Genomic DNA, 12776 nt, shown 5'->3' on the forward strand with positions numbered 1-12776 from the left:
AGAAGAAAGAAAGAATTCTACAGAACTTAAGAAATGTAATAAGGTAAACTATATGGGAGGTTATGAATTACCTTTTCTTTACTAAAGTAGACCCTAAAACCTCAGCATCCATCAGAATCTGCCTCCCGTTATATGCTTCTAAGGATGTTTGATTAACCCTGTCTCTCGTCCTTGAAAAAGATAATCCATTGCTAATGACCCTGGAAAATCTCTACACAGGGTATGTACTCCTTCAGTCTCTTACTGCAAAGTAATTATTGCCAACAACAAAAAAGCGGGGGGGAATTAGAACAAGCAAGATTTGGAAAGGAAACATATTGGCTTCTTTTTCCCCAAAAAAGAAATTCTTGTCGTATAAAATATGAGAAGCGAATACTGCAGCAGTAGGCCCTTCTCTAAGAGCTAAGTGTTTGCCAGTCCCTAAATTGTATCATTATACAGTTCTACGCGTATATAATATTTCTGTACCGATTATCATCTTACAATCTTCTGTTCAGTTTTTAATTTTGTTTCTTTGTTGTTGTTGCAGAAGGTGAGTAGTTTGCTTTTCTTTCCTAGTGACGGCCCTTGGAAAGTGTACTTAAAACTTCATACCTGGTAATGCACACTTAGGTCCACAGGGCGCTTAGGATATTGACCACCTCGCATGTCATACCCTCAGTTAGTCATGTTAGCATTCATAGGAGGAAAAAACCATTTTAGAAGGAAATCATTGCAACTCAAGCATAAAGCTCCTATTTACTCAGGCCTTTTAAAAGCAGTTCAGATGCTCAAAGATGAGAAAGCATATGGTTTCACTTAAATAATCCACTGGGATTTTGCCAGTGAGTAAGCACTTAATTTGCTACTGCTCAGATTTCTCTGTCAAAAGAGCAGCACCCATCATATCAGAGTGAGCATGCAGGGGTCTCCTCCCTCCCGCAGGGTTTGGGACTACAGCCTGAAGCTCATGAGCATGAAATGTCTTTGATGTCTCTTACTTTGTCTCAAAAAGTAATGTAAATTTTATATTCTATTCAATATTATCTGCATTTGTTTTCATATAAAAATGTTTTGCATTACCCACTTTCTCCGCCCTCCCCCCCAAAAAAAATCTTCAGTAAAGATGATCTAGGAAAATGTGCCATGTTTATTATCCTGTGGCTTCTGTGCTCATACATGCTTGCCTATTCCTACTGGAGAAGCTTATGACCGTAAGAACCAGTCTGCCGCCAGAGGGCGCCAAGGCTTCGGTTTTTGCCTATGCAAGTTGGGCCATGAAGAATTTTAGGAAGGCCTGGAATTTTTCTAAGTGTTGTCCAGTCAGTCAGTCTTACTTCCTCCAAGCTATAGATCCAATAAGGGTAGCTACACCAGTGGTCCTCCGTGAAATTATATAGGCTGTTAACATAATCAGACATCTAAAGTTTATTCAAGGGTTAGTTAAATGCATGTAGGTACTTTTAAGATCCACCTGCAAGAAATAATGAATTGACTCCTGTGTAAATAAGGATCATCTAGTAAGCTGCACCGGTGAAACTGGGCAAATGGTTTGCCTTGGGAGTGCTGAGCTGAGTTGCCAGGACATAGTCCCCCAGGGAGTGTGATGGTCATTGAAGCCTTGATTGAAGAAAAGAATCTGGGGGTTTCCTGCAACTTTTGGAGTGGCTGTAAAAATAGGGCATACAAGCAGCCTTAGGGTGAAAGAAACTTTAAACATAGCCCTGCGTGGGGCTCCTGGGTGGCTCACTCGGTTAAGCATCCGACTCTTGATCTCGGGTCTTGATCTCAGGATCGGGAGTTCGAGGCCCAGGCTGGGCTCCACTCGGCATGGAGCGTGCTTAAAAAACAAAAAACATAGCTCTACATTCCAGCTTCTTACTGAACCTAAACACAACCTCAGCTTTACTATAATTTTCTACTCTAAAAATACCCTCCTTTCCCTTGCTGCATTGAGATTCTTCCTGTACAGTGAGATTCCATCCTAGTAGCCATCTCTCTGAAGTCTCTCAGTCTTCCAGACCAGATGAGGTCCGCCTTCAAACCCCTCCTCCACGGCTTGTAATTACAGTACAGACTAGTCTGACAAAATGGAAACTGCCTCTGTTACTCACTGCTAAGTTCAAGGCTTACACAGCAGTGGCATTATTTCGCTCTGATCTGAAAATCTGTGGGGGGAAAAATAATCATATTTAGCCCCTTAAAGCAGGCCCACCAAAACGTCAGGCTTGCTGGGCTTCAGAGAAAAACTAGCCCGTCACATCGCAGTCCGTGCAGCTGGTCACTTTGAGGTGCTGTGGCAGGTTAAGGGAGCAAGAAGAGAGGGAAAAAAAGCATTAGGAAGGAATGAAAGTAATGACTGTCAAGCCTGTCGTGTTAAGTTTTAATTCTCAGAATCTTTGGTAGAGGAGGTATCCCCACTCCAGAAAGAAAGTGAAAATGTAGGAATAAGGAAAATTCGTAATGCATTCAAAATTACATAGATCATTCCGAGCTGGATTCACACCTGAGTCTTTCGAATCCGAAGTACGTTTTCTGCTTCATGGAGGCTATGAAGTGCTGAGAAAAAAAGTAGCCACTGAACCAGATGATGAGTAATTCAGCCACGTAAGCAAAAAGGCCCTGCATTTTGGTCAAAGCAATGAAACCAAAAATCATGCCGCCCACAGAGTAGAGTAGAATGGTCTGAAATCAGGACAGACCTAGTTCTTGCCTCTGCAGAACGACAAACAGGTGAAACAGCCGAAAGTAGGAATGATCGCCATTGCTTTTCCCCGACCGTTCTGATAGTTGATGCAGATGGGAAGCTGAGTTATTATACAGTGAGGATTCCTAGGAGGACCATCAGTCCATGTGTGTGGACTCCCTACTACACTGAGGTATAACATTTCTTGAAAGTGATTGATGTGTCAGCTCCTCTGATGGATTCTTCTAGAACATCCTTGCATATTGAATGGGTTCAGGCTGCCTCCCTTAGTGCCATAGTGGTTTATATCTTCAGAGGTTTTTGTTTTTTAGATATAGACAAAGACATGTGTTTTATCTCCTTTGCAGAGATTTTTAGGCTTATCTAAGGATGTCACATGTGACTTCTCATTTTCTTTTTTCTCCATTGATCCTTCATCTTATTGTCTCTTCAGACAAGTGATCCAGAATCTTGCATTCTGGTTTTTTCCTAGAGGGAAAGTTGTGAATGAAAGATTCTTTTGTCGCCAACCAAAAACTACCCTCTTTCAGAAAAATATCTTTGATGGTAACAGCGATTAATTTTCTAAGGCAACTGAGAGTGTTTTCCTTCCAGCCACCTCTGTGCATACGAATCCGCTTCCTCATCTGTTTGCTGCCTAAAGCGATGTCTGGAGGAGGCCCCCTAGCAGTGCTTGTGTTCAGTCTCCCCAACAGGCCCTGCTAGTCTGCCATGATTGCATGCCCGGGAGACAGAATCTTGAAAAGCCCATTTTTCCTTAGTCTCATAAGTGGATTCACCTGCAGTCCAGGCCCCAAATGTCCGGTCTGGGACCAATTAAGCAGATTTTGCATAAAAACCACAACTGTTCTGGAACCAACTTACTGCAACCCTGAAAAAGAATGTTTTCAGTTAGCTGCAGATCTGTACCATACACCAAAATGTGGGCGAACAGTGCTTCAGAGAGTGGCAAGGGAGAGAGGGAGGGAAACAGAAATCCGACACGAAGGTGCTATTCGAGATTCACCACCTTCCTGCGGGGGAGAGCAAGTCATGGAACAGGGCCTGCCCCTCCCAAAATCCGAAACAGGACAATGGGTGAGAAAGTCTTTGAGCAGCACCAGCTCCTGCCTTGCTAAGGCAGCCGGAAGAACGGACTCTCCCCTGCTAATGCCGCATGCTCATGGAAAAGCTATTCAGTATTGCAGTTTATTTCCAGAGTAGCATTAGGAGCCAGAGGTTAGATAAGGACAAGAGAGAAAGTACCTACTTGCTTTCCATCCAGCCTGGGGCCCTGCCCTTTTGGCGTCAAAATGTGCTTTGGCTGGAAACGAGTAAGGAGGGTGAAAACGGGGAGAACATAGCTGCACCTCGCTTCAAACAGCTCACCTCCCACTGGAACGCAGTATCATTCGTGCCTTCTCCACCCACCCACCCCCCCGCCACCCCACAGCGGCCCACATTTAGAGTTTGTAAATGCAGCGCTCTGTTATCAAGTGCGCAACGTGCACACAGTCCTGTGCCAGGGGCCTCGGGGGACCGAAGGCGTGTAATCAATCCCGTCCCAGGGCGCTGGCTGGGCGGCGGGGGCGGGGTGCAGCATGGAAAGGCCATACAAGCTAGGAATGTTGGGAGGATTAAATGGAACCATGTGTGGAACAGCAAAGCCTGGTCCGCTGAAAGGGCCCTCCCCGAGTCTCCGCGCTCCCTGTGGTGCCTTGTACAAAGCAGGGCGAGCCAGCAGAAGCTGAAGCAGCACCGCGGGATCCACCGGAGGGCACGCTCGCATCCCGTCGGGGGAACCCAGGGAAGGCGTCATGAAAGAGTGGCATTTGAGTTGGTCTTTTAAGGACAGTGAGGATCCTGGGAGCAGTTTCCAGCTCTGTCACTTTGCAGCCCTGTCACTTAGCAGCTACGTGAACTTGGGCAAGTTGCTTGATTGTTTGAAGCCTCGGGCTCCTATCTCAAAAACGAGAATACTACTTTTCTTATTGGAGTGTTTCATTTAGCGCAGCGCCTGATGGAGTACATCTGGAATTGGGAGCTGTTGTTACTTAAGAATTAAAAGCGGGGCATACTTGACGAGTACAGACAGTATGGGCAAGGTCACGGAATCAGCAGAGGCTAGAGTCAAGGGCAAGGGAAATTGCATCTCCAAACAGTCGTAACCTCTCCTCAGAGCTGTACTCCTGCCATGTGATAAGCTCCCCCAGAACGGGAACTAACACAATAGTGCGCCATAAGCATTTGTGGCCTGGACGGACGTCCTTCAGGATCCTCAGACTGAGTTACGTCTCAGCCCCTCTCCCCAAGGCTGCCTCGATGGAACTTGCATTCTCAAACCTGACTAAGCCCATCCCCGTGGCCCGGTTTCCCAGACTAAAAACCCCGGAGATGACCTTGAGTCCTCTCTACTCCTCCCCTTACTACTGAGAAGTCACGGATTCCCAGAAATGCCTGCTGACTTTGTCATCCCCGCGCCCCCAGCGCCCGGGTGCCTGTCTCTGCTAAGCAGCCGCCTTCTATCTTGTCTTCCCGCAGCCTGCGCGGCCCCGGGGGCCCGAGATAAAGCTGGAGCGCCAGGGCCCGCCCGGCCTGTGGCCGACCCTACCGCTTTTCTCTGCCTACACAGGCTTCCAGCAGGGGATCAAAGGCGCTTGGTGACCCAATTGCTTAAGATTTCTTGCCATTTCATCCTTAAATCCTTACACCCTGCGCCCAAGCCAGTCCCAGTGTCCCGCCTACGACCTCCTCTGCGCTGCACATTTGTACCTACTAGCAGCTGCTCTGTGTTCTCTTCTCTGAAGCTTTGTGCAGGCGGAGCCAAGCTCAGAGACAGAGACAGAGATATTTATAAGTACAAAGTGGGTGTAAACTTCTGCAGTCGCCAACGTTTTAAACAAGCCCAATTCCACCTCCTCTCCGTTCGAACGTTGAAATTCCTGTCCACCACCTCCTCTTCCATCTCTTCTGAAAGCCTGAGTTCCTGTCCTCTCGATAAGCCTGGAAACCTTGGTGGCTACGAGATGTGACCTGGGAAGAAGCGAGGGAAATACAAACAGCATCTATAGGCAGCTGCGCAGAGTAAAAGGTATTGAGATGACATAAACGTACCTACTGTCTAATAGGATGGTTTTTTTTAATGGCCTATCTCATGTCCTGCCCCTACCTATATCCGTTAGTGCACACCCGTAAAACACCCACATCAGCAAAATATTACCCCCATTTTACTGCGAAAAGTGAAGCTCAGAAGGGCTAAGTCACTTACCCCAAACTAGTAAGTGACAAAGCCAGGATTCAGACCTGGGCCTGCAAGTCTGAGGAACTTCTAATAGTATGCTACGCACATGTATTGAGTCTTGCTATTTTTTCTGCATTAAAATAGGGGGACAGACTTAAGTTAAACACAAAACTCCGTGCAGGGGAACCTATGACTTTATAATAGTGAAAGGGTCAGTGTCGCATGTTATGCTTGCATACTGAGAAACCCAACAAACTGGCTTAATGAAGAAAAGGAATTGATTGGCCCAAGTAACAGAAATGGCCAGCAGTTAATCAAGTGGTTGGAACAAGGGTATCGGGATTCCCACTGTTCTCATGCCTTCCGTCCATGGGCCTCTGCCTGGTTTCCCCCTCAGACGGGCTCACTCAGTGTAGCAGCAAGAGGCCAGAGGGCAGCCCTACTCACGTGACTTCTTAGAGCTTGTAATTCCAGAGAACAAACAAGTATCTCCTAAAGAGGCTCCAGTAAAAATCCCCTGGAGGAGCCTGGCGGGGAAACACAGGGCCGTCAGTAAACCATTCAGCGTGTCTGGAGCGCTCCGCTGCTCTCCCAGCCAGGCCTGAGTCACAGGCCCAGGCTGAAGGGCTCAGGATCCGGGCTCCACCCCCCTGGAACCATATACTTTGAGCTGGAGGGGCATGGCTCATCAACGGAAGGTTTTGCAGTCCAGTCAAAAGAAGGAGTTTGAACAGGAGGGGAAAGAAAACAACACGATCCACCAAGAACATACAACCTCTGAAGACCCCTGAACCTGAGATGAGCACAGGGGTTGACGCGGAGCCTTCTATGTGCCGGTATGTCCATAGATTATCTCTGTCACCCCATCAAGCAGATTCTACCCCCATTTTTTTTTTTTAAGTGTGAAAAATTGAAGCTCAAATTGAAACAACTTGTTAGGAAGGGGCAGAGCTGGAATTCAGCCCCGGCTATGTTTGACTCCAAACCCTGCGGGCTTTCCACAGCGCGACACTGCCAAGCTGGGAGGAACCAGTTGCAAGGAGCCTTTGGGTAGGACTGATAGAGGAACGCGGGGGAGCCATGGCCTTGCGGGAATTCACTGCCAACTCTACAGACAAGCCCTGAGGGAGCATGACACCGGGCTGGGAGGCCGTGCACAGCTCCCAGCCGAGCCGCTGAGAAATGCTTCACGTGCATCAGCACGGTGTCCTCGCTCAGTGGGAAGAGTGAGCTACCGGGGAGCCGCCCCCATCCTTACTTCCGACCGAGGCAATGAATTACCTGGTGCTGTTGGTATCACGGGGGCCACAGGAGAAAGTTGGATCGAGAAGGAAGAGCCATGGGGGGGGCGGGGGGGCAGGGCATGGAATGAATGGGTCCTAGAAAAGAAGTTGAAAAAATTGCGGAAAAGTTATGAGCCCGTGTTTAGAGGCCTACATGGGAATGTGGCCAGAAAGGGATAGAAAGCTCTAAAAATGGAAAATGAGGACTGCCCATTTGCAGAAACCCTTGCACAGTGCAAGGCGGTGAGCTGAAGAAAGCAGCGTGGCTCTGTAGAAAGCCAACCGACGCTCGAACGTGAAGAGGCAGGGTATAAGACGTAGAAGGAAGAGAAGGATGTCCTGGATAAATTGAGACTTGGAAAAGGTGCAGACGGTAAAAGCCACCTTTGGTTATGTGCAGAGCATGAGGAATAAAGAGAGGATTCATCATATAGGGTTCCACTTGGGGGTGGAGGTGTCAGATTAGCAGTCGTCAGAAAGCAAAATACTCAGCCCTGATTTGCTTTCTCCCGCAAGGAAGAGCATTTCTAAACTGGGTCGAGTAAAGCAAAACATTATTTAGAGGATATTGAAACTCCAAATAGAAGATAGTAAGGGAAAACCTAAGCACCTAGCCATTTATAATAAGGTGCAAATCCCAAAGCGTCAAAAACCTTTGCAGAGAGGATCCCGGAATGCTTGCCGAGGTAGGTGAGAGAGCTGGGGAGAGAGAGAAAGGGGCCACAGAGCCTGAAGGCTGCAGATGTCCTGACACTGAGAAAAGAGGAAAAGGTAGATTCTGGAAACTCGAGGTGGGTATATTTGAGGTGAATTCCTCCCCCAAATTTATTCTAGCATATAATATTAGACTGTGGGTTTGAGAACCCCTAGAAAAAGAATCAGTATCTTCACTAAGAGCAAGATAAGGGTAGATGATAATACCAACAGTAATTTATTATTTATCTGAATGGCCACGAGGAAAATTCCCTGGACATGGTGTGCCTCGTTTCCAGTTAGAAATCGGAATGTTTCCCAGTTGAGGAGACTACCAGGGAAACCGTGATCTCAGAGATCACCCAGTCAGGTGGATTTATAACCCATTCACCCGTGTGCCCCTCTCCCCCCAGTTGGTGACTCACTGGGTGCACATCTGGGAGAAGTCTTAAAGTTCCATGCTCCCGACTGCGGTCAGCTCAGTAGTTTCCGTGCCTGCCACACTCACCATGTTTGCAGATGGCACTGCTACTGGGAGGGAAGGTGAACATTTGGATGTCAGAATCAAGCTTCTAAAGTATCTTGAAACAGGGCTGAGAGCAACAGGATGACTGAACAAGCAGTGGAAAGACTTGCATTTATTTTATCTATTTATTTTAGCTTAAAACAGTGCACATTCATCGTCTTACAGTTCTGTAGACCAGAAGTCTGGAAACGGGTCTTACAGGGTTAAAATCCAGATGTTGGCAAGGCTGCGTTTCTTCTGGAGGCCCTAGGGGAGGATTCTGCCATGCCAGGCCCAAGCTGTGTTCCTTGGCCTGTGGCTTCTTCATCCATCCTCAAAGCCAGCCGCGTAGCATTTTCCAGTCTTGGAAAGACCTGTGTTTAGACTTGATTTGATTTCCTTAATGAGCTGCACAAGCACAGGATGAAGGAAGTTTGTCTTGACAGTGGTGCCCGTGGAAAAGGCTGGGGGCTTTCCGCCGATGCCCATTGGAATTGAAACCAGTAGCAATGGAGCTGCTACCAGAAAAGATAGTAGTTCTCCCCATCCCTTCTTATTTTAGGTGTAAAGGGGTGAGACCGAAAGTATGTATGTCTCCCTATAACCATTCCTCTCCCCAGGAGGAGTCAGCCTGATGTAGATCCTCCAAGAGGTATTCTGTGCACATAAAAGCAAATGGGTACTTTTTAATGTAAATGGTAGCATACTGTACACCTTGTTTTTTTTTTTACTTAACAGTAAATCTTAGAGATTATTTTATGTCCCTTATATGAAATAATTCCTCATTCTCTTATAAAGGGTATATAGTATTTTATTGTATGTGTGTGTGTATATATATATACAGTTTAATATATATACCTCAGATATATGTATATATATGTGTGTGTATATATATATATATATATATCAGAATTTATTCGATAGGTCCTCTGTTGCTGGACATGTAGATTATTTCCAATATTCTGCTATTACAAACAATGCTACAGTGAATAGCATGTCATTTCAAACATATGGGCATGTATCTGAGAAGCAGCTTTTCAAGAAGTGGAATCACTGAGTCAAAGGGCATGTACGTTTTTAAATTTGGTAGGTATTGTCCAATTACCCAGTTGTTCCAGTTGACTGTCCCACTAGCAATGTATGAATGTGTTTTTCAGCCTTGTCACCAATAGAGTGTGTTATAAACCTTAGTGCTCTTTGACAACTTGAGAGGTAAAAAAATGATGGCATCACATTATGATTTTCTTATTCTAATAGTTATTTGTATTTTCTTTTTTATTAACTGTTTATATCTTGTACTCATTTTTTACTGAGTTGTTTTTTTCTCAGAACTCTTTATATATTAAAGAAATTTGCTCTTTGTGATATGAATTACAAATATGTTTTCCATTTTGTAGTTTGTCTTTTGATTTTTTTTTTTTTTTAAGTACGCTTCACACCAAGTGTGGAGCCCATCGTGGGGCTTGAACTCAACCCTGAAATCAAGACCTGAGCTGAGATCAAGTGTTGGATGAACTGAGCCACCCAGGTGCCCCTCTTTTGATTTTGTTTCTGGCAGTTTTGCTGTGTAAATATGTTTCTCTCTTAAGCTGTAGGAAATGTATCCATCAATTTTTTTTTATGACTTCTGGATTTTATGTCATACTTCAAAGTTCTTCACTCTGAAATTTTTAAAAAATTATCACTTGATTTCTTTCAGTACTTTTTTGATTTAATTTTTACATTTAAATATGCAATCCACTTGTTATTTGTTTTGGTATAAGACATGATGTATGGATCCAACTTACTATTTTTCCAAATGGCTACACATTGTTTCCATACAATTTATTGAATCATGTCTCTTTTCTTCTCTGATTTAAAATCCCACTTTTAGGGGCGCCTGGCTGGGTCAGTAGGTGGAGCTTCTGACTCTTGGGGTTATGGGTTTGAGCCCCATGTTGGGTGTCGAGATTACTAAAATAAATAAATAAATAAACTTAAAATCCCACTTTTGTAGTATTCTAATTCCAGTATGTATTTGGATCTAATACTGGATTTTACATTCCATGCCACTGATCTACTTCTTTTGATACATATGAAAGAAATTATAGTGTATTGATATTTTAGATTACATTTCAAATGAAAGCAATAAGTTTGTTAGAAAAAGTTTGGGAAATAGAAAAAATTCTACACAGAAAATATCATCCCTGAACCTACCAAAAATAACTAAATATTTTGGTGTTTATTCATCCAGTCTTTTCCTATGTAATTGTATTTTTTTACCCAACTGATATGATACTATGTAAGCCTAATTTTCCATCCCCCAAATCTAGTGTGATGTGATCTCAATGCCCTAAGTGAAACCAATGATTATCTTACCCAGAATCCACTCCTTTTTTGCCATCCTCCCAGATACCCATGCAAGGGGTGGACTCTTCCAGCTTCTTCCCAACCCCCTCATTCTAGTCACCAAGCCCTCTTATTTTCCGTTCATAGACTCATAGGCCCTAGTCTGTGAAATCCTCTCAATATACAGTTGAAGAAAACCAAGAGAGGGGAAAATATCCTGTAAAAGTTAGAATGCTTTTAGCTGCAAGAAACAGAGGATTCACCTCAAAATGGTTCAACCAAGAAGGGGATTTATCATCTCCCATAATGAGAGGTCCATAGGAGGGTAAATCCAGAATGTGTTAACTCAATGCCTCAGTGATACCGAGGACCATGATCCTTGACATTTGTCCATTCCGTCATCCCCAGTATATTAGCTTTTGTCCTCATGCTTTTCCCCACATGGTTGCAAGATGGTGGCAGTAGCTCCACGTATCATCTTCTCCCACCATATTACAGATAGCCTGGCAGAGGGCATGACCCTTTCTAATCCCACATTGCCCAAAGCAGGAGCTGAGGGTACTTGGGAAAAGTGGGAGAGCATTTTGGGTTGTCACAATGATTGGGAGACACTATTGGCATCTAGTCGGCAGTGGCCAGGGATAGTAGATGTCCTATGATGTTTAGGACAGTTAAGCGAAACGTGAGCTCTCATTCCTTACAACATTAATGTAGGTAAAAAAACAAAACCTGTTTTTCCATACAAAACAAGCTTCTTTGCACGGTTTTAGTGCACACTGGACAGCACACCCTTGTATCAGCATGTGTTTGTGGTTCTTGCACTTGTGATTCTATAGAAGATTCTATACTTCTAGAAGTATAAACATCCATCTATATTTGGTTATTTATTCTAGTGTGGCAATGTGCAAGTATTTACATATTGAAAAACAGATTATTTTAATAAAATTACTTTCCTTTTTTTTCTTCTTTATATCACACTTGGAGCATTATATTGATTTTTTGAAAATATGTGTCAGTAGACTTCATTCTCTATGAGTTTCATTTCAGTGTAGGAAAGGAGACATTCCAAAATACTTGCAATAAAAGAAATTAGGTCAGACAGGATTGAGACCCACGGGCTAGGAGAATAAAGTCTAGACAGCTTATCCTGGCACTTAAAATCTTTCACGATCAAGGGCGCCTGGGTGGCTCAGTTGGTTAAGCAACTGCCTTCGGCTCAGGTCATGATCCTGGAGTCCCTGGATCGAGTCCCTGGATCGAGTCCCGCATCGGGCTCCCTGCTGAGCAGGGAGTCTGCTTCTCCCTCTGACCCTCTCCTCTCATGCTGTTTCTCTCTCACTTGGTCTCTAATAAATAAATAAATAAATAAAATCTTTAAAAAAAAAAATCTTGGGCGCCTGGGTGGCTCAGTTGGTTAAGCGACTGCCTTCGGCTCAGGTCATGATCCTGGAGTCCCGGGATCAAGTCCCGCATCGGGCTCCCTGCTCGGCAGGGAGTCTGCTTCTCCCTCTGACCCTCCTCCCTCTCATGCTCTCTGTCTCTCTCTCTGTCTCAAATAAATAAATAAATAAAATCTTAAAAAAAAAAAAATCTTTCACGATCAAATTCAAAACCCATTTTCTGGACCTGTTTCCCAGCAGCATCCCTGGATTTTACACTTCCGCCACACCAAGATTATTCATTTTTCAAACACACCAAGCGGTAGTAGTAATAGCACATACTGAGTGCTTACCGTATGCCAGGCTCTGTGCTGAATACTTTACATTGAGTATCAATGCTGTCGACAAGCCAGCAAGGCAGAGATAACTTTTTTTTAGTTTTTATTTTTTAAGATTTTATTTATTTATTTGACAGAGAGAGACAGCGAGAGAGGGAACACAAGCAGGGGGAGTGGGAGAGGGAGAAGCAGGCTTCCCGCAGAGCAGGGAGCCCCATGCGGGGCTCGATCCCAGGACCCTGGGATCATGCCCTGAGCCGAAGGCAGACGCTTAACGACTGAGCCACCCAGGTGCCCCCAGAGATAACTTTTCTTGTCCCCATTTCACAGGTGGGGAAACTGAG

This window comes from Mirounga angustirostris, unplaced genomic scaffold (assembly GCF_029215605.1).
Source record: "Mirounga angustirostris isolate CCGP_5_RB_7025 unplaced genomic scaffold, mMirAng1.0.hap1 SCAF_13, whole genome shotgun sequence".
NCBI lineage: Eukaryota > Metazoa > Chordata > Mammalia > Carnivora > Phocidae > Mirounga > Mirounga angustirostris.